A 21,275-nucleotide genomic window follows, 5' to 3' on the forward strand; every position below is an offset into this window, starting at 1 on the left:
GTTCTCATCTGTCAAATAAGTACATGTCTCCCAGGGTTATTGTGAGGTTTAAATGAGTTAATGTCTGTAAGTGCTTAGAACAGGGTCTGGCGCTTATTGAGGACTAAATGCCAGCCATTGATATTATTTAAACACGAATAACTCTAATGCTGAAGTTTCAGCCCCAGGATAGAATTTAAGTGTTCACTCGGTTCTGGATTGACCGTGGAGGAGTTCAGTGGTCTGCAGGAATCCACCTGGGTCTCGCTGGGCAGTGAGACAGACGTGACATACACATGGCTGTTCTGGCTCAGGTCCGGGACCCCACCTGCCCTCCCTGGACCCTGCATGGGACAGCGGCACTAAGGGAATTTGCAACCAGAGAGACTGGCTTTCTTCTCTGACACGGACAGAGGGAATGCCACACTCATGGCAGTTAGCTGTGGCCTGGTCATTCACAAATTTGGCCAAATTCTACCTCTCCGTGTTCCGTGTGCTGATTTATAATTGGGACAAGTCATATGTCCTTTTCTTGATTCTGATACTCTCCCTCTTAAATTCTGAAAGACACCTCATCTCCACTGCCTGAAAATGCAGATCTCTGTGGTGGTCACAATGGTAGCCATTTTGGTGGTGACTTCTTTTGGATTCCTCCAATATTCTTGCTCCGTTCCCTCTTTCCGCCCATCTCTGAAATGTCTAATACCTACCAAGACTGTCCTCACCAGACCATTGAAAGAAATAAAGGCTGGAGAACACTCAGCAGATACAAAGTACTACATAAGCGTGAAATAATAATGCTTTTGAGGGGCACCTGGCTGGCTCAGCAGATGGAGCGTGTGACTCTTGTTCTCGGGGTTATAAGTTCAAGCCCCACGTTAGGAGTACAGACGACTTAAAAATAAAGTCTTAAAAAAATGTTTTGAAGTATAAAAATGTACATTGCGCCGATTTTATTGTAGTATGAGTTACCTGACTCCTTTGTATTGAAAGCCTCCTTCTTAAGTACTAAATTCGTCCTGCAACACTTGGGAATACATATTATCAGAGCCATTTGTTGTCCTAACCACTCAGCACCTGCTTATAAGTGCCTCGGGTTGTTGTTTATCCCTCTACAACTGTCAACTTCGATCTTAAAGCCAAACTGCCGAACTGTAGATTGTTTGCACCAGAGAAAAAGTTATAAAAAAAATGAGCAAGCAAATAAAACACACCATACTGCTGGTAGTTCCCTTAATGCAAATTAGCTAAGAAGCTCTTCAGAAAAGCAGGAAGGATGAAGCAATTAACAGGTGGCTCCACGACACTCTGTATCACTTCTGCTCTGAGGCAGATTTACCCTAAAGCTAATGACCTTTCAGGGCCCTGAAACTTGCATGGGTCCCCCTACCAAGACCCTGGGCCTCCTGCTGTACTGTTTTGTTAAAGCGCCCCCCCGCCCCCCCACTGTTGTATAAGCATCAAGCTCCTAGAAACCTAATATCCTCTGTTGGTGCCCTAGTAATTACTATTTTTTAAAATATTTATTTATTTACTTTGAGAGAAAGAGGTGGGGGGGGAGGAACGGAGACAGGGAGAGAGAGAATCCCAAGCAGGCTCCGGGCCGCCAATGCAGAGCCCGAAGCAGGGCTCAAACTCAGGAACCGTGAGAGCCTGACCTGAGCTGAAACCAAGAGTCGCCGTTGAACCCACTGAGCCACCCAGGCGCCCCTGGACATTCTTCCTTTAATTCAGGGTATCTCAACCTTGGCACTGTTGACATTTGTTGGCCAGATAATTCTTTGTTCGGGCCGGGGGCGGGGGGGGGGGGGGTCTGTCTTGTATATTATAGAATGTTTAGCAACATCTGTGGCTTTTATGTCATAGATGCTAGTATCAATTCTCCCCTTCCTACCCAAGTTGGGACAACCAAAAATGTCTTCAGACATTGCCAGTTGTCCCCTGGGGCAAAATCTCCTCTGTTCAGAACAGCTGCTTAATGGAACATGCCAACAAATTCCTGTAAGATGGAAACTTGCGTTTTCTCTTGAACAACATGGTGGGCATCTTGCTGTCCACTGGCAAGACTTCCTCCGATGCAACACAAGCAGGACTTTTGGCTAGTAGATTCGACATTCAAAAGCCAGCTGTTTATTCACAGATGACATGATCTCATACATAGAAAACTCTAAGGAATTCATACACACAAAAAAAACCTAATAGAGGAGTTCAGCAAAATTGCAGGATATAGGATCGATATCCTCAAAATCAATTGTATTTCTGCATGTTAGCAATGAATAATTGAAAATGAAGTTAAGAGAACAATTCTGTTTATAATAGCATCAAAAAGAACAAAATACTTAGGAATAAATTCAACCAAAAAACCAAGGTGTGGACACGGAAAACTATGAAATTAAACATTGTTCAATGAAATTTTAAAGCGTCTCACTAAGTAAAAAAACCTCTCACTGGAAGGCTTACTATTGTGAAGATGGAAATACTCCCCAAATCGATCTATCGCAATACTACCCACCTCGATCAGCTTAATTCCTATCAAAATCCCAGGTAGCATTCTTTTTGCAGGAACTTGCAAAATGATCCTAAAATTTACATGGAAATGTAAAGAGCCTCGCATAGTCAAAACAGTCTTGAAAAGAAAAAGGAACTTGGAGGGGCCCTTGGGTGGCTCAGTGGGTTAAGCCTCCAACTCTTGATCTTAGCTCAAGTCATGATCTCACAGTTCATGGGTTTGAGCCTGTATCTGGCTCTGTACTAACAGCTTGGGGCCTGCTTAGGATTCTCTCTCTCCCTCTCTCTCTCTGCCCCTCCCCTGCTCATGCTCTCTCTGTCTCTCTCTCTCTCTCAAAATAAACATTAAGAAAAAGAAGAAGAAACTTGGAGAACTGACTCTTCCCAATTTTAAAACTTACTATGCAAATTTACATTAATCAAGCCAGTGTGGTATGGTTACACATAGATGAGTGGAATAGAATTGAGAGCCCATATTTCTTAATAAAACTGGAGGAAAAAAAGAAAAAGAAGAATTGAGAGTCCTAGAAATAAACCCTCACATTTGTGGTCAAGTGATTTGCAACAAGGGTGCCAAGGCAATTCGATGAGGGAAATAATAGTCTTTACAACAAATGGTGTTAGGAAAACTGCCTAATAATAGCTAGATGAAAAGCATAAATGGACTTCAACCTCACGCCATATACAAAAAGCAATACAAAATGGGTTAAGTGCCTAAACATAAGAGCCCAAACTATAAACCTCATGTGAGAAACATACAAGCAAGGCCTTCATGACCTTGAATTATGCAGTGCTTTCTTGGATTTGACTCCAGGAGCACAAGCAACAGCAGAGAAAAAAAGATAAGCTGGACTTAATCAAAATTAAAACTAAAAAAAATCTGTGTACTTTATTATTTTTTTTAAATTTTTTTCCAACGTTTTTATTTATTTTTGAGACAGAGAGAGACAGAGCATGAACGGGGGAGGGGCAGAGAGAGGGAGACACAGAATCGGAAACAGGCTCCAGGCTCTGAGCAGTCAGCCCAGAGCCGGTCGCGGGGCTCGAACTCACGGACCGCGAGATCTTGACCTGAGCCGAAGTCGGCCGCCCAACCGACTGAGCCACCCAGGCGTCCCGAATCTGTGTATTTTAAAGGACATCACCAAGAGAAGGACTAGGACATCCACAAAATGGGAGACAATGTGTATAATTTGTATATCTGATAAGGGATTTGCGTCCAGAGTATATAAAAAAAATTCTTACAACTCAACAATTAATGAATGCTCCAATTTTTTTTTTTTAAGTTTATTTATTTTTTTTTGGGACAGAGAGAGACAGAGCATGAACGGGGGAGGGGCAGAGAGAGAGGGAGACACAGAATCGGAAACAGGCTCCAGGCTCTGAGCCATCAGCCCAGAGCCCGACGCGGGGCTCGAACTCACAGACCGCGAGATTGTGACCTGGCTGAAGTCAGCCGCTTAACCGACTGCACCACCCAGGCGCCCCATGAATGCTCCAATTTTAACAGAAGCAGAATACTGGAAGTTGTATTTCCCCAACGAAATGGCCAATAGGTACTTGAAAAGATGCTCAAAGTCATTAGTTATCAGAAACATGCAAACGAAGGGGCACTGGCTGGTTTAGTCGGTGGAGCCTACAACTTCTTAATCTTGGGATTGACTTCGAGCCCCCTGTTGGGTGGAGAGATTATTTTTAAAAATATAATACCATCTTAAAAAAAAAACAACCAAAAAACAAACCAAGACATGCAGGGGCACCTGGGTGGCTCAGTCAGTTAGGTGCTCGACTTTGGCTCAGGTCATGATCTCATGGTTGGTGACTTCAGGCCTGCTTTGGGCTCTTGAGAGTGTGGAGCCTGCTTGGATCCTCTGTCTTTCTCTGTGTCTGCCCCTCCCCCACGCACAAGCTCACTCTCTCTGTCAAAAATAAATAAACATTAAAAAATTAAAAAAAAAACAGACCTTAAAAAAAAAAAGGAACATGATGGGGCGCCTGGGTGGCGCAGTCGGTTGGGCGTCCGACTTCAGCCGGGTCACGATCTCACGGTCCGTGAGTTCAAGCCCCGCGTCGGGCTCTGGGCTGATGGCTCGGAGCCTGGAGCCTGTTTCGGATTCTGTGTCTCCCTCTCTCTCTGCCCCTCCCCCGTTCATGCTCTGTCTCTCTCTGTCCCCAAAATAAATAAAAAACGTTGAAAAAAAAATTAAAAAAAAAAAAGGAACATGAAAATCAAAATCACAATGAGGTACCACATCACACTCAAAAAGTGTGCAGCCACTTTGGAACAGCTTAACAGTTCCCCAAATGTTAAACATGGAGTTATAGTGACCCTGCCACTCCACTCCTAAGTGTTGAATTGAAATATGAGCATGAACGGTGAGAAGTATGAATGAAAATTGAAAATACATGCCCTACAAAAACTGTACGTGAAGGTTCACGGCAGCATTACTCGTAATGGACAAAAAGTGTAAGGAACCCAAATGTCCATCAACTGATGAATGGGTAAACACAATGTGGTATGTCCATATAATAGAATGTTATTCAGTGATCAAAAGGAGTGAATTATTAATACACGCCACAACAATGATGAACCTTGAACACGTCATGCTAAAAGAAAGAAGTCTCCTCCAAATGGCTGCATATAGTATGACTTCCTTAAATTAAATGTGCATAATAGCTAAATCTATTGTGTTTTTTTTGTTTTATTATTTTTTTTTAATTTTTTTTTCAACGTTTATTTATTTTTGGGACAGAGAGAGACAGAGCATGAACGGGGGAGGGGCAGAGAGAGAGGGAGACACAGAATCGGAAACAGGCTCCAGGCTCTGAGCCATCAGCCCAGAGCCCTACGCGGGGCTCGAACTCACGGACCGTGAGATCGTGACCTGGCTGAAGTCGGACGCCTAACCGACTGCGCCACCCAGGCGCCCCAATAGCTAAATCTATTGACAGAAAGTAGATTAATGGTGGTCCGGGACTGGAGGAAGGAGGCAATGGGAATGCTGATGGTTTACTGTGGGGATAATAAAAATGTTCTGGAAATAGTGGTGATGGTTGCACAACTTGGTGAATGTACTAAAAACTGCATTGTATACTTAAAAAATAAACTAAGGGGCGCCTGGGTGGCGCAGTCGGTTAAGCGTCCGACTTCAGCCAGGTCACGATCTCGCGGTCCGTGAGTTCGAGCCCCGCGTAGGGCTCTGGGCTGATGGCTCGGAGCCTGGAGCCTGTTTCCGATTCTGTGTCTCCCTCTCTCTCTGCCCCTCCCCCGTTCATGCTCTGTCTCTCTCTGTCCCAAAAATGAATAAACGTTGAAAAAAAAAATTTTTTTTAATAAAAAAAATTAAAAAAATAAACTAAAAAAAAGACTGAGAAATTAGGATGTAAAAAAAAAAAAAGGGAGGGGAATCATTTGGAGAGAAACATGATTGCTATAGGAACTTCATCAGAGAGGGCCTTAAGGAGAGCGGAAGGCTGTGGGAGACAATCTAGCACATCTTGGTGGGAGTCAGAGAAGTGCCTTGACATCTTATGACAACAGCTGCATTAAGTCTACCAGAGGGAATAGGGCTGCTGGATGATCGGCCTCCTCCCTCTCTCCCCATGTTGTCTGGCCTCTGAGTTCATCTGCTAACACCTTAATATAGCACAGGAAGGAGTCACTGATACAACCCACAGAGAAAGAGCCAGAAAAATACAAACTTGCTTTTAAAGTCTATACCGGGTGTCAGGAGGGCAGGTACAAAGGGTTACATGCCTCCTTCATTCCCCTAATGAAGACAAGGCTCCCATCCAGGAACTGGAAACAGACTTTTTTTTTTTTTTAATTAATTAATTAATTTTGTGAGAGAGATAGAGAGAGAGAGAGAGTTGGTGCTCAAGAGAGAGCAAGGGAGGGGCAGAGAGAGAAGGAGAGAAAATCCCAAGCTGGCTCCGTGCTGTCAGCACAGAGCCTGACTTTAAATAAGATTATGACCTGAACCAAAACCAAGGGTCAGACACTGACCCAGCTGAGCCACCCAGAATGCTACAGACTGAGCGGCTTTTTTTTTTTTTTTTTTTTAATTTTTATTTAGTTTTGAGAGAGAAAGAAAGAAGGAGTGTGAGTGGGGGAGGGGCAGAGAGAGAGAGAGGGAGACACAGAATTGTCTCCAGGCTCTGAGCTGTCAGCACAGAGCCTGATGCGGGGCTCGAACTCATGAACCATGCGATCATGACCTGAGCAGAAGTCAGACGCTTAACTGACTGAGCCACCCAGGAGCCCCAGACTGGGTGTCTTTGAAACAGAAATTTATTTCTTGCAGAGAAGTCCAAGATCACGGCCCTGGACGATTCAGTGGTTCATAGATGGTGCCTTTTCTCATGTGTCCTCACAGGGCAGATGAAAGAGCTCTCTCAGGCCTCTCTCTCTCTTTTTTTTAATGCTTATTTGTTTTTGAGAGAGCACGAGTCGGGGAGAGGCAGAGAGAGAGAGACAGAGCGCAGGCTTTGCGCTCAAGGCAGCAAGCCCAATGCCGGGCTCACACTCATGAACCGCGAGATTATGACCTTAGCCAAAATCAGATGCTCAATGGACTGAGCCACCCAGATACCCCCTGAGGTCTCTTTCACAATGGCACTGATGCCATAATTGGGGCTCCACCCTCATGACTTAACCTCCCAAAGACCCCCACCTCCAGACACCATTGCCCTGGGGGTTTGATTTCAACAGGAATTTTGAGGGGCACAAAATTTCAGTCTAAAGCACAGATCTTATTCCTGTTTTGTACACGTTGTAGGAATTTAACTGCCTTTGCGGTTTGCCCCCATTAATTACATTATACTCGGGACTGCCCTCTGTGTGGTTGATTTAAAATAGAGACAAGCAGGGGCGCCTGGGTGGCTCAGTCGGTTAAGCGGCCGACTTCGGCTCAGGTCATGATCTCGCGGTCCCTGGGTTCGAGCCCCGCGTCGGGCTCTGTGCTGACCACTCAGAGCCCGGAGCCTGTTTCGGATTCTGTGTCTCCCTCTTTCTCTGACCCTCCCCTGTTCATGCTCTCTCTGTCTCAAAAATAAATAAATGTTAAAATAAATAAATAAATGAATAAAATAGAGAAAAGCAAAAAGCAAAAAAAAAAAAAAAAAAAAAAAAAAGCCACTGGAGACACAATACAGATCTCCACCCAGGGGAACTTACATTCTAGAGATTAAATGACAAGCTGTTTCCTGGGGTTTACATACTCTCATTAACTTTTTGTGATAGCCTTATGAGATCGCAACTATTATCATGAGGAAAATTAAAGCTCAGGGAGGCATCACTACCTGTCTAAGCTCCCGCTGTAAAGGAAGGGCCGCAATTTGAACCCCAGCAACTAACTCTGGGCGCTGAACACTTAACCACAAGTCCCACAACACTTCTCGAACCGTGTGCATAGGTGCTCCAGAGAGGCATAGTAAAGGCCACTACAGAATCACTTTCATTCTTTTTTTTTTTTTTTTAATGTTTATTCATTTATTTTGAGAGAGAAAGAGAGCTGGGGCGGGGCAGAGATAGAGAGAGGGAGGGAGAAGATCCCAAGCAGGCTCCGCGCTGTCAGCCCAGAGCTTGATACGGGGTTTGATCTCACGAACTGTGAGATCATGACCTGAGCTGAAATCAAGGGTTGGATGCTTAACCGGCTGAGCCACCCAGGCACCCCGAATCCTTTTCATACTTGAGGTAAACCAAAGACATATATACTACATGAACTACTGCTATTAAATTGTTTGGAACTAAACTAATAAGTAAAACCATTAGCTATTTCTTTGGATACAGGGACACTGTGAAATATTACTAATATTATTACCATAAGATTAGGCTGAAGGCACTGTGAACTGAGAGAGTTTAGGAATTTCTGCATTCTGATATTTACATGTCTGGTACTCCCTCTAGACTGCAAGTTCTTGAAGGCACCTTAGCGCATAGTAACCACACCAAAAATGTCCGTTGAATGAATGAATGAAGAGGAGACTAGAACTAAAAGACAGGTGTATAAGCGACTTAGAGCCAAGATATAAATAACAGGGGCAACAGAAAGAAGAAATGGCAGAAGGGGATGCGCATTTGGGGAACAGAAATTATGTGGGGAGCATAGTAGCCAAAGGCAGTGTAGTTCAGTAGATAAGCATGAATTCTCTGAAGTCAGGCTACCAGGGTTCGAGTCTCGGCTCCACCCCATACTAGCGCTGCAATCTTGGGCAGGCAGCTTACCTTCCCTGGGTCTCGGTGTTCTCATCAATAAAACGGAGTTAAAATAAAATTGCTGTCACAAGCTAAACGAGGCTGCTTAGGAGAATGTCTGCATGTGGCCATTATTTCTTACAGGGCTGTTTGAGATTTTTTGGCTTCTATTCAGCCAGGTTTATTTTTTCACGAGTTAAAAAAAATTTTTTTCTGAACGTTTATTTTTATTTTTGAGAGACGGCACGCGAGCAGGGGAGGGGCAGAGAAAGAGGGAGACACACGATCTGAGGCAGGCTTCAGGATATGGGCTGTTAGCACCGAGTCCAACGAGGGGCATGAACTCACGAGCCATGAGATCGCGACCTGCGCCAAAGTCAGATGCTTGACTGACTGAGCCACCCAGGCACCCCATATGTTTTCATGAATTTGAAATCATCTTGACGGTAGGAGGAGAGAACAGCCACGCTGGTGGCAGCGAGGGTGGCCCGTTGCCCCAGTTTTTCTGGACTAACATTAGAGATGAGGTGTTTACTGTCCACACTGCGATAGCCCTGAGCAAACTGGGACACCCTAGTTGGTCACCCTGGTGGCAGCTCATCTCAATTTCTGCAGGGAATTCGACTGTAGGCTTATTCCTGGCTCTGGAGGGGTCACTTCGCTGGTAGGCCCAGCAGAGGCAACAGGGAGGGAATCAGGTTGTTTGTGGCAAAGCGACAGGAGGGAGTAAGTGTGCAACTGAAGGCAGGAAGGCATATATGGCTTAGATTTATGTCAGCACTCTCAGAACACAGCAGAGTATCCCTCTACCAGGCACCATGAAGTTCAGACGGTCTAAATCTTTAAGAGTTTTCAGAGAAGGGGAAACAATAGTTTTAATTAAATTTTATAGATAAATATTATTAAAAAAATTCTTTTTAATGTTTATTTCTGAGAGAGTGTGAGTGGGGGAGGTGTAGAGAGGGAGACACAGAATCCGAAGCAGGCTCCAGGCTCTGAGCGGTCAGCACAGAGTCCAATGCGGGGCTCGAACCCACAGACCACGAGATCATGACCCGAGCCGAAGTCGGACGCTCAACCGACTGAGCCACCCAGGCGCCCCTAGATAACTCAAAGATTATTGAACCACGTGAATATATAAACCAAAAAGTATTCCTTTACTCCTATCCCTTAGCCAATTGGTTCCCAACACACGAAGTCACCCTTCCAGAGTTCCTTTAGCCATATATAAAACCTGCAAATAGGCATTCCCATTTCACCTTATTTCTGGCATCAGATGACCTTAAAAGTGGGTGCAGGCATTCTGGTCACTGGAGAAGATATTCTTCAATAAATGGGCAGCTAAGAGCCAATCTCAAAAAGACTTCACTTCAGGATCTACCGACAAGTTGGGTTTTGGGACCGCAGAACTGAGACCAAATGGAGATAAAGGTGACATCTGTATCTCTTCACCCTCTTGTTTTCGTTTAAGCCCTGCAGTTTTTTGCTTATTTGTTGTCCAGATCGACAACCACTTTTCTCTGGGTTGGTTCTGTTCTTTTCAATAGTGTTCTTGGCGTTCATTTCATTTTCATTCCCTTTGTCACATTATGAGCTCAGGATGTTTGACAACCACCCCCTCCGGTGCCTACAAAGTGACATCACTGTCCCCTGTTATCTCAGTTTCTCACTGGTGGTTTCCCTTGTGTTATAACTGATTCTAGATTTAGGCACTTGTTAATTCCGCTCCAAAAGTTGTGTGGCAGAGAAAGAAGATGCTGTAGGCGTAGGCTACATTTACCCAAACGTTTTTCCAACCTCCTTATTCCATCACTCCTCCCCATCTTCTGCTTGCCATTCTTATGTCCTCTCTCTCTCTTTCTCTCTCTCTTTTTTTATGTTTATCTCCTTCTGACATCTCAAACCCTCCATCTGAGTTCACTTACATTCTGACTGCAGTACCTTCTTTAGAATTACTCTGAATGAGAGTCAACTGGTAATAAATGATCTGTATTTGTTACTTTAGAAAGTCTTTATGGAAAGCTATTTTCGCTGGCAAAGAAAGAAAATATATTGGCAGCGATTTTCTTTCAGCACGTGGAAAATATAATTTCTGGGGCACCTGGCTGGCTCAGTCAGTAGAGCCTGCGACTCTTGATCTCAGGGTTGTGAGTTCAAGCCCCATGTTAGGTGTAGAGATTACTTAATAATCTAAAAAGAAAGGAAGAGAAAAGAAAAGAAAAGAAAAGAAAAGAAAAGAAAAGGAAAGGAAAGAAAAAAGAAAAGAGAAAAGAAAAGAAAAAAGAAAAGAAAAGGAAAGGAAAGGAAAGGAAAGAAAAAAGAAAAGAGAAAAGAAAAGAAAAGAAAAGAAAAGGAAAGGAAAGAAAAAAGAAAAGAGAAAAGAAAAGAAAAGAAAAGAAAAGGAAAGAAAAAAGAAAAGAGAAAAGAAAAGAAAAAAGAAAAGAAAAGGAAAGGAAAGGAAAGGAAAGGAAAGAAAAAAGAAAAGAGAAAAGAAAAGAAAAGAAAAGAAAAGAAAAGAAAAGAAAAAAGAAAAGAAAAGAAAAGAAAAGAAAAGAAAAGAAAAGAAAAGAAAAGAAAGAAAAGAAAAGAAAAGAAAAGAAAATAGGGGTGCCTGGCTGGCTCAGTCAGTTAAGCATCCTACTCTTGGTTTCAGCTCAGGTCATGATCTCATAGTTTCATGGTTTCATGGTTTCATGGGTTCAAGCCCCATATAAGGCTCTGTGCTGACAGAGCTCTCTCTACCCCTTCTCCACTCACACTGTCTCTGTCTCTCTCCAAATAAATCAATAAACGTAAAAAATATAATTTCTATTAAATATATATTACACCTTACCACTCTATATTCCATGACTTTTAATCTCTTCCATTTTCCCCAAACTTTTTTCTTTTGCTATGTTCCAGATACTTTCTTCTGTCTAAAGCTGCTGTTAACCTCATCTATTGCGTTTTTAACTTACTAGTTAAAAACTAGTTACTAGTTTTTTATTTCTAGACATTCAATTTAGTTCACTTCTAAATATGCTAGATCACTTTGTATGGTTTCTATATCTGCAGACACTATCAAGCTTGTCTCTAATAATTCCAATACCTCAGTTATTTGTGGGTCTGTTTCTACTTTCTGTTATTTCTGCTGTTCTTGCTCATGATTGCCTAATTTCCTTGTGTATGTGGTTATTTTTCACGTGTGCTTCTTACTGCCTTTGAAAAGTGATATGTGGGGGTTCTTTAAGGCTGAGAACAAAGGTGCTGCTTCTAGAGAGTATTACCTTTGTTATTGCCACATGAATAACTGTGTTGTCCGTCTAGGAACATTCCGCTAAATTTACCACTCAACGTTCTTTTGGACCACCCACGTGATGTGAATATGAAGTAAAAATCTTTGTGAGGGCCACTTGGTGGTTAGAAAAAGAAAATCTTCAGGGGCGCCTGGGTGGCTTAGCCAGCTAAGCATCCGACTCTTGGTTTTGGTTCAGGTCATGATCTCCGTGAGTTTAAGCCCGACATTGGGCCCTGTGCAGACAGTGTCAGCCTGCTTGGGATTTTCTCTCTCTCTCTCTCTCTCTCTCTCTGTCTGCCTCTTCCCCACTCATGCTCCCTTGCTCTCTCTCTCTCCCTCTCTCTCAAAAATAAATAAATAAACTTTAAAAAACCCTGAGGGTGGGGTTTCCCCCCCACTGCTCAGCCCAGTATGAAGGCGACTTCCCCTGCATTCCCCTGGGGTTGGGGTTAGTGTTAGTCTTATTTCTGGTTCCATCTTTCCCCGCGGCCCCTTCTTATTGTGGGGGTTTTCTGTTACAGTCTCCACATGGGGTGGGCTTGGGGCTTTGATTTCTTTTTCACTCCAACAAGTATAAATTCAAAGCTCCTGGGATTGACAAATTATCTCTGGACATAAGAGGCTACTGCAGACTTATCTAATCCTTTGCTTTTGCTTAGATAGATTTCTCATTTGTCAGATCTTCCTTGTCTTAAGGGATATGTATTTTTTAATGTTTTATCTAGCATTTTTAATTGCTTTCAGTGGGAGGGTTGATCTGAGTAACCTAGCTAGCCATGATAAAAAAAAATGGTAGTATAGGGGAACCTGGCTGGCTCAGTCAGTAGAGCATGTGACTCTTGATCTCTTGGTCTCAAATTCAAGCCCCAAAACTGACTTAAAAAAAAAAAAAGCAGTATACACATCTATTTTTTAACCAGCTACATACTTCTCCTATTGTATGCATATGTCAAAGTAATTTAACTACCCTCTTACGATGGACATTTGTTTCTCGTCTTTTGAAATTATAGGTACTACTGCAATGAATGAATTTCTACATCCACTATAGCACTATCTATATAAAATCTCAGATATATACATACATTTGTTTTTCTGTAGGAAAAGTACTCAGAAGTAGATTTCAGAATCAAAAGGTATTATACATTTTGACTTTTTAAAGAAATGTTTGCATTTATTTTTATTTTTTGAGAGAGGGAGAGAGAGAGAGCGAGCAGGGGAGGGACAGAGGGAGAGGCAGGGAAAGAATCATAAGCAGGCTCCAAGCTCAGTGTGGAGCTCTATGTGGAGCTCAGCCACAAAATCATGACCTGAGCTGAAATCAGGAGTTGGACACTTCACAGACTGAGCCACCCAGGCTCTCCACATTTTTACTTTTGAGAGCTATTGTTAAGTTATACTTCAGTGCACCAGCAAATGTGTAAGAGTTTCACCATAACCTTCCTGAGTGTTACAACACTGGGTTTTGGAAAAAGCAATCCTTAAAGCTATGCTCTCAAATGCTATCTTGGCTCGTCTGGAAATTGTGGCCATGAGATTGTGATCGTGGTGGGAACTTGCTTCATTTGGACCAAAACTGCGCTGAAAATCGCCCTAAGGTGTGGGGCTCCTGGGTGGCTCAGTCGGTTGAGCGTCTGACGTCAGCTCAGGCCGTGACCTCACAGTCCGTGAGTTCGAGCCCTGCGTCGGGCTCTGCTGACAGCCTGGAGCCTGCTTCGGATTCTGTGTTGTGTCTCTCTCTGCCTCTCCCCTGCTCATGCTCTGTCTCTCTCTCTCTCAAAAATAAATAAACATTAAACAAAAATTAAAAAAAAAATCACCCTAAGGGGAGTAGTAACGGAGGGCCCAATCGTATCTTCAAGCCCCATAGTATCTCGACTTAAAGAAAACAAACTCTAAGTCCACAGAGCATGGAGATCAAGTTGGAATTTAATGGCAATGCCAATTTCCCAAAGACCTAGTACAAAGAGACTTGAGCCAGATCTGAGCTAGTGGGCAAGGAAATGTGACTTCATCACTGAAGTTGTCAAGATAACCCTGACACTATGGGATGAGCTTTGTCTCTTTTGAAAAATGTGTGGTTTTTGCCTAATCCAGGCAACAAAAGATAATTATTAGGCAATATCTAGTGTTATGGGCTGTAATGTGTCCTCCAAATTCATATGTTGAAGTCCTAACCCTGTTACCTCAGAATGTATTTGGAGATAGGACCTTAAAAGAGCTAACTGAGATTAAAGAAGGCCATTGGGGTGACCCAATCCCTTTTAGTGTCCTTGTAAGAAGAGATTAGGACACAGACACACACAGAAGAAACACCCTGGAAAGAGACAGGGAGGAGAAGATGGCCATCAACAAGCCAAACAGACCCCAGAAGAAAGCAATCCTGCTGATAACCTGGGTGTTGGACTTTTAGCCCCTAGAACTATCGTTAGTCATTCAGTGTGCAGTACTTTGTTATAGCAGCCCTAGCCAATAAATAAATGAGGGATGGCCAAGGAATTGTTTACAACATCTGATTTTAAGTTGCCTAAAGCTTTGAGTTAAAGAAAATATGGGAGTGGAAACTTATTTGATGGCTTACTTGCCCGTCTCTACTCTATTCATTTTATTTTATCAAAAAAAATTTTTTTTAATGTTTACTTATTTTTGAGAGAGACAGAATGTGAGCAGGGGGAGGGGCAGAGAGAGAGGGAGACAGAGAATCGGAAGCAGGCTCCAGGCTCTGAGCTGTCAGCACAGAGCTCGACATGGGGCTTGAACTCGCGAGCTGCAAGATCATGACCTGAGCTGAAGTTGGACGCTCAACCTACTGAGCCACCCATGCACCTCTATTTTATTTTTTAAATAAAGTTAATTTATTTATTTTGAGAGAGAGAGAGCACCGGAGGGGCAGAGAGAGAGGGAGAGAGAGAGAATCCCAAGCAGGCTCCCCACGGTCAAGGCATAGCCTGACACGGGGCTTGACCTCACGAACTGTGAGATCATGACCTGAGCCAAAATCAAGAGTTGGATGCTTAACCGACTGAGCCACCCAAGTGCCCTCTATTCATTTTAATATACTTCTAAGGAATCCATACAGTCATTCACTATTGAGATAATTGAAAAATTTTTTTGAAGCTTTCGGAACTGTGACACTTTCTTTTCTTTGCTTTTTATGAAATCAGTATGATATTAAGTGGCATGGCAGATATATTGTAACTAGTACTTTTTCAATATGGTGGTAGGTTACACAGAGGCAGGGCTTCCTCCTTTCTATGCTCTGTGCTCCCCCATAATGGAGTGTAGTGTCCAGAGTGGCTCTTGTCCCTGCCACAGATAGACATTCAACGTGAATCCCTCGCTACGTGACTGGCGGTGACAGTGGGTAGATTGTACATGCCTCTGTGGATGAAGGCAATCTGAGATTCGAACCCGGTCTCTGAAAGCTCTCTGGGAGACCAGTGCCTAGTCTCGGTAAGCCAAGAGTTTTGAACTCCCCGACGTGCCTCTTTCAGGAAATGGGTAGAATTTGGCCCAAAAGGCGGCGATAGGAGATGTACACTGGGATTGTCAACAGGATACCTGGGTACCGGTAAGTTGAAGAACACCCCTTTTTGGCACAAATTCCAAACTATTTACGCATATTTATTGAGGTAGAAAAATAATGTATTTGCTTATTAAAATTTTCTCTCATTTGTTTTACAGGCTGCTTATGCTAAGAATGAAAATAATGTTTTACATTTCTTTGAGGAGGATTTTCTTTTTTTTTTTTTTAATTTTTTTTTTTTCAACGTTTATTTATTTTTGGGACAGAGAGAGACAGAGCATGAACGGGGGAGGGGCAGAGAGAGAGGGAGACACAGAATCGGAAACAGGCTCCGGGCTCTGAGCCATCAGCCCAGGGCCCGACACGGGGCTCGAACTCACGGACCGCGAGATCGTGACCTGGCTGAAGTCGGACGCTTAACCGACTGCGCCACCCAGGCGCCCCTTGAGGAGGATTTTCAAAAATCTTTATTTGATATTCTTCTGGCCAAAGGAATTTACTTGTGTCAAGCATGGAGAAAAGGCTCAATGCTTGGCATCTGTTTTTCCTTTATATTTTGAATTTAATGGCCTCTTGAGTCACTCTGTTGGCATATTCTTTTGACATGTGCTCTGGATATCCATTCAAATTACTAAAGACCTGGATGAAAATCATTTCTTGGTAAGTCACTCATATTATACACTGACCTAGTGGCCATACCCATGATTCCCCAGAACCCATCATAGTTCTGAGAGCATTTAGTGATTGTGCATATTTAAATGTAGAAAACAAACTTAAATAAGGACAAACTTTGAGAAATTAAGATCCCTAACTTCAGGTACTTCATTAAAGAAGAAAGGGAACAAAGAAGAGGAGGGGTACCTGGCTGGCTCTCTAAATCTCAGGGTTGTGAGTTCAAGCCCCATGCTGGGTATAAAGATTATTTTTAAAAAGGAGAGAGAGGGGCGCCCGGGTGGCTCAGTGGGTTAAGCGTCCAATTCCTGATATCAGCTCAGGTTATGATCTCACGTTTTGTGGGACTGTGCCCCATGTTGGGCACCATGCTGATGGCGTGGAGCCTGATTGGAGTTCTCTCTCTCTCTCTCTCTCTCTCTCTCTGCCCCTCCCTTGCTCGTGCTCTTTCTTTCTCTCTCAAAATAAATAAACATTTAAAAAGAGAGAGAGAGAAAGAGAAAACACACCATAATTGCACCAAATAATTTGAGATTCCTCTCAAACTTCCGCCATTGTTTCACCTTCGTTCATGTAAACCTGAACGAAAAGTCTGTAAGAAATATTTTAGGGGCGCCTGGGTGGCGCAGTCGGTTAAGTGTCCGACTTCAGCCAGGTCACGATCTCGCGGTCTGTGAGTTCGAGCCCCGCGTCGGGCTCTGGGCTGATGGCTCGGAGCCTGGAGCCTGTTTCCGACTCTGTGTTTCCCTCTCTCTCTGCCCCTCCCCCGTTCGTGCTCTGTCTCTCTCTGTCCCAAAAATAAATTTAAAAAAGTTGAAAAAAAAAATATTTTACATTGTAACAATATTAATACTTTTTATTTTTGAAATGATTTCAAAATTCCAGAAAAGCTTCGGGAACAGTTTAAAGAACTCCTTTATACCCATTCATCAGAGAGCCTAATCAGGAATCATCAGTTTTTCTAGTAACATCCGTCACAGCAAAATGGCAATACGGTATCAATATGGTGCCATGTCCTGCCTTTAGTTGTCATACCTCTTCAGTCTCTGTGAGCCCAGAACTATTCCATGATCCTTCCTTGATTTTCATGATTATAACATTTTTTTAAATGTTTATTTTTCTTTTTTTTTTTCCAACGTTTTTTATTTATTTTTGGGACAGAGAGAGACAGAGCATGAACGGGGGAGGGGCAGAGAGAGAGGGAGACACAGAATCGGAAACAGGCTCCAGGCTCCGAGCCATCAGCCCAGAGCCTGACGCGGGGCTCAAACCCACGGACCACGAGATCGTGACCTGGCTGAAGTCAGACGCTTAACCGACTGCGCCACCCAGGCGCCCCTAAATGTTTATTTTTCTTGACAGAGAGAGAGAGAGAGACAGAGTGCAAGCAGGGGAGGGGTAGAGAGGGAGACACAGAATCCTAAGCAGGCTTCAGGCTCTGAGCGGTCAGCACAGAGCCCCAGGCGGGGCTCAAACTCACCATAAGATCATGACCTGAGCCAAGGTCAGAAGCTTAACCGACTGAGCCATCCAGGCGTGCCCATGACTCTAACATTTTTTAAGACGACAGACAAAATATTTTGTTGACTATTCCTCATTTAGGGTTGTCTGATGTTTCCTTATAATTAGATTCTGGTTATGCATGCATTTTTGGCAGAAATATCATGAAAGCAATGTTAACTTCTCCTTGCATCCTATCGGGTGACACATAATTTCAATCTTGTGATGTTATAGTTGATGTTATACTTGAATAAAGTGTCTGCCAGTTTACTTCACCGGAAAGCTATTCTTTGCCCCTTTCTAATTGTCTTTGGTGGAGAGATATTTTGCAATTATGTAAATATTCCATTTGCATCTAACTTTCACCCACAAGTTTTGGCATTCATTGACATTTCTCGTCTGAATTAATTATTACTAAGAGTGTTGCCTTCCTGCTCATGCTCTCTCTCTCTCTCAAAAATAAATAAATATTTTTTTTAAATTAAAAAAAAATAAGAGTTGCCTAAAGGTGATTTTCTATTTTTTTTATTTCTTCTACATTTAATAGTTGGCATTCTGCTATGGAAGAGCCTTTTCTTCTCCCCGTTTATTTATTCATTTGTTTGTTTAAATCTGTATAGACTCAAGGATATTTATTCGATGGATTATAATCGGGTCTTGTAACTATTTTTATTTTTATTTTTTAAAGTTTACTTATTTATGTTGAGAGTGGCAGAGACAGTGCACGTGGGGGAGGGGCAGAGAGAGAGGGAGAGAGAGAGGATCCCAAGCAGGTTCCACACTGCCAGCGCAGAGCCCAATGTGGGGCTCGAACCCATGAACCATGAGTTCATGACCTGAGCAGAAACCAAGAGTCAGATGCTAACTGACTGAGCCACCCAGGCGCCCCAGTATAACTATTGATTTTGATGTTCAAATTGTTCCAGATTCACCTAGTGGTTGGCCCTTCAAACTGGCTTCCAAGTCTTTTTTGACATACTCCTCTTGTTTTTTGAGTACTTCGTTACTTCCTGACATTAAATTATTCTTCATGTTCATCTTGTAATTTTGCTGCCCCAGCCCTGAAATCAGTCATTTTTTCTAAGACCTCTTCTAACTGTTAATAAAAAATGGTCTTTAGAAATCAAGACCTGTTAGGTATGCTTACTGATAGGGGCTACTGATGCCTCCGGGATCTCTCAGTACAGAACTATGATAGAACATAGGTGTATCTATATTCATTTTTCTTTCAGCTATGTATCTTGTAGAGAGAGGCGGGTATATATATACAGGTATATGTACAGGTATATATAGGTGTCTCCATTTCTATGTATATAAACGATGAGTTCACAATAGTACCTCCACTCGAGTTCAAACTCAATACCATAGTGTTCATTATCCTTCTTCTATCTTTTTTTTTTTGAACGTTTTATTTATTTTTGAGACAGAGAGAGACAGAGCATGAACGGGGAAGGGGCAGAGAGAGAGGGAGACACAGAATCTGAAACAGGCTCCAGGCTCTGAGCTGTCAGCACAGAGCCCGACACGGGGCTCGAACTCACGGACCGCGAGATCATGACCTGAGCCGAAGTCCGCTGCCCAACCGACTGAGCCACCCAGGCGCCCCATCTTTTTTTTTTTTTTTTTTTAAGATTTTATTTTTAAGTAATCTCTATGCCTAACATGGGGCTTGAATTCACAACCCCTAGATCTGGAGTCACACATCCCACCAGCTGAGACAGTTGGGCAACCCTCTTCTTCCATCTTATATTTATAATTCCCTTTTCTGGTAGCAAGAAATCTGGCTCCATAATCATCAATAGATCTACCTCTTTGCTCAATTCATCTTTATGAAAATAATCCTCTAACCTGCTGTACCAGCATCTAGTCAACTACTTTCCGGCTGTCCTTCCTTGGACCCACCTAATAGCTTTTTAAATTAACATTAAGGAGGGGAAGGAGGGAAAGAAGGAAGGAGAGAAGGAAGGAAGAAGGAAGGAAGGAAGGTGGAAAGGAAGAAAAGAAAAAAGAAAATACTGGTACACACAGGGATAGTTTTCTCCCAACTGTTAAGAAAAGCCAGCAATATTCAGACTATTCAGATTCATCTTTTTTTTTTGTAAAGGAGATTTATTATCTCCCTAAAGCCATACATATTTTTGAACTCCAAGATAATTAAGCTAACAGCCAGATTATAGTGACTAAAAAATCATTTTTAGATGATTTACTTCCAAATTTACACAGGACTGAAATCTGAATTTTTTTTTAATTTTTTTTCAACGTTTTTTTATTTATTTTTGGGACAGAGAGAGACAGAGCATGAAAGGGGGAGGGGCAGAGAGAGAGGGAGACACAGAATCTGAAACAGGCTCCAGGCTCTGAGCAGTCAGCACAGAGCCCGACGCGGGGCTCGAACTCACGGACCGCGAGATCGTGACCTGGCTGAAGTCGGACGCTTAACCGACTGCACCACCCAGGCGCCCCTGAAATCTGAATTTAGAGAGGGTTCATGTACTTGATGAAGTTTCCGCTCTGAAAAACTTTTTAGCAACTAAGTCAGCAATTCTCAAACCTGGTTGTGCGTCAGAGTCACCTTGGGAGGTTTATAAACATAATTTGCTGACCCTTACTTGTAGAGATGCAGATCAAACCGAGCTGGGGTGGGGTCTGGATAGCGCTAGTTTTAAAAACTCCCTAGGTGAGTCCAACCCAAAGCCAGGATTAGAATCCATATGGTAGTCCACAGCTCCTTCAGCCTCCACACCACCTCCCCAGGAAACCTCCCCAACCCTAGGTCTAGGTTATGTGCTCCTGTATGCCTCTGTATTCTCTTTGTATCCTTGTATTGTATCCTTTATCCTTTTGCACTGTATTTGCCTGGATGCTTAGTATCTAGCTGTAAACTCTATAAAGATAAGGACCTGCCATTTCACTCATTGAGTTCAGCTCCTGGCGTGATGCCTCACACATAGTAGGTGCTGAATTAATGTGTGTTGGAGACATTAATAAATGAGTACATAAAATTGGACTTAGAACTTTCCGCCATATTGTTTTCTGTTCCAGTGTAAAGGCTATAGGTACAGACATCGAATTAAGAAATTGGTTTATTTGTATCCTTTGTGAATGACTGACATTGACCTCTTGTGAAAAGATCCTGGTCTAACTGCACAGTGAACATCTGTAAAACTGGCTAAAAAAACAGCAAGTAAGATATTTGATGTTTAATGTGATTATTTGGTCTTATTTTGAGGGTTAGACATACTCAAGAACTTTTTTTTAGAAGCAGAGATGGCTCATCTATTTGCCTAAGCAGAGTGTGAATCTGGAAGGATCTGACTAAGATAGTAAGTAACAATCATACTGCCTGCAGGGTAAAGCATAAACGTATCTATTGTCCAGGGACCTTCACAGTCTCTCCCCAGCAAGCCTTTCTAACCTCTCCCAGTTGACTATGGGTGGAAAAAGTCGTCAGACATTTTGAATCCAGAAACCTCAGAGTTAAATGGCTGTATCAGAATATTCTGAGAATCTCGGGTTGGCTTCGTAATGTCTCTGGGCCTCAGTTTCCTCACCTGTAAAACCGGGGAGAGAGGATCTCTTATGGCTGATTTGAGAGTTAAGTAAGATACTGCACAAGA

Source organism: Felis catus, chromosome A2 (genome assembly GCF_018350175.1).
Source record: "Felis catus isolate Fca126 chromosome A2, F.catus_Fca126_mat1.0, whole genome shotgun sequence".
NCBI classification, from domain to species: Eukaryota; Metazoa; Chordata; class Mammalia; order Carnivora; family Felidae; genus Felis; species Felis catus.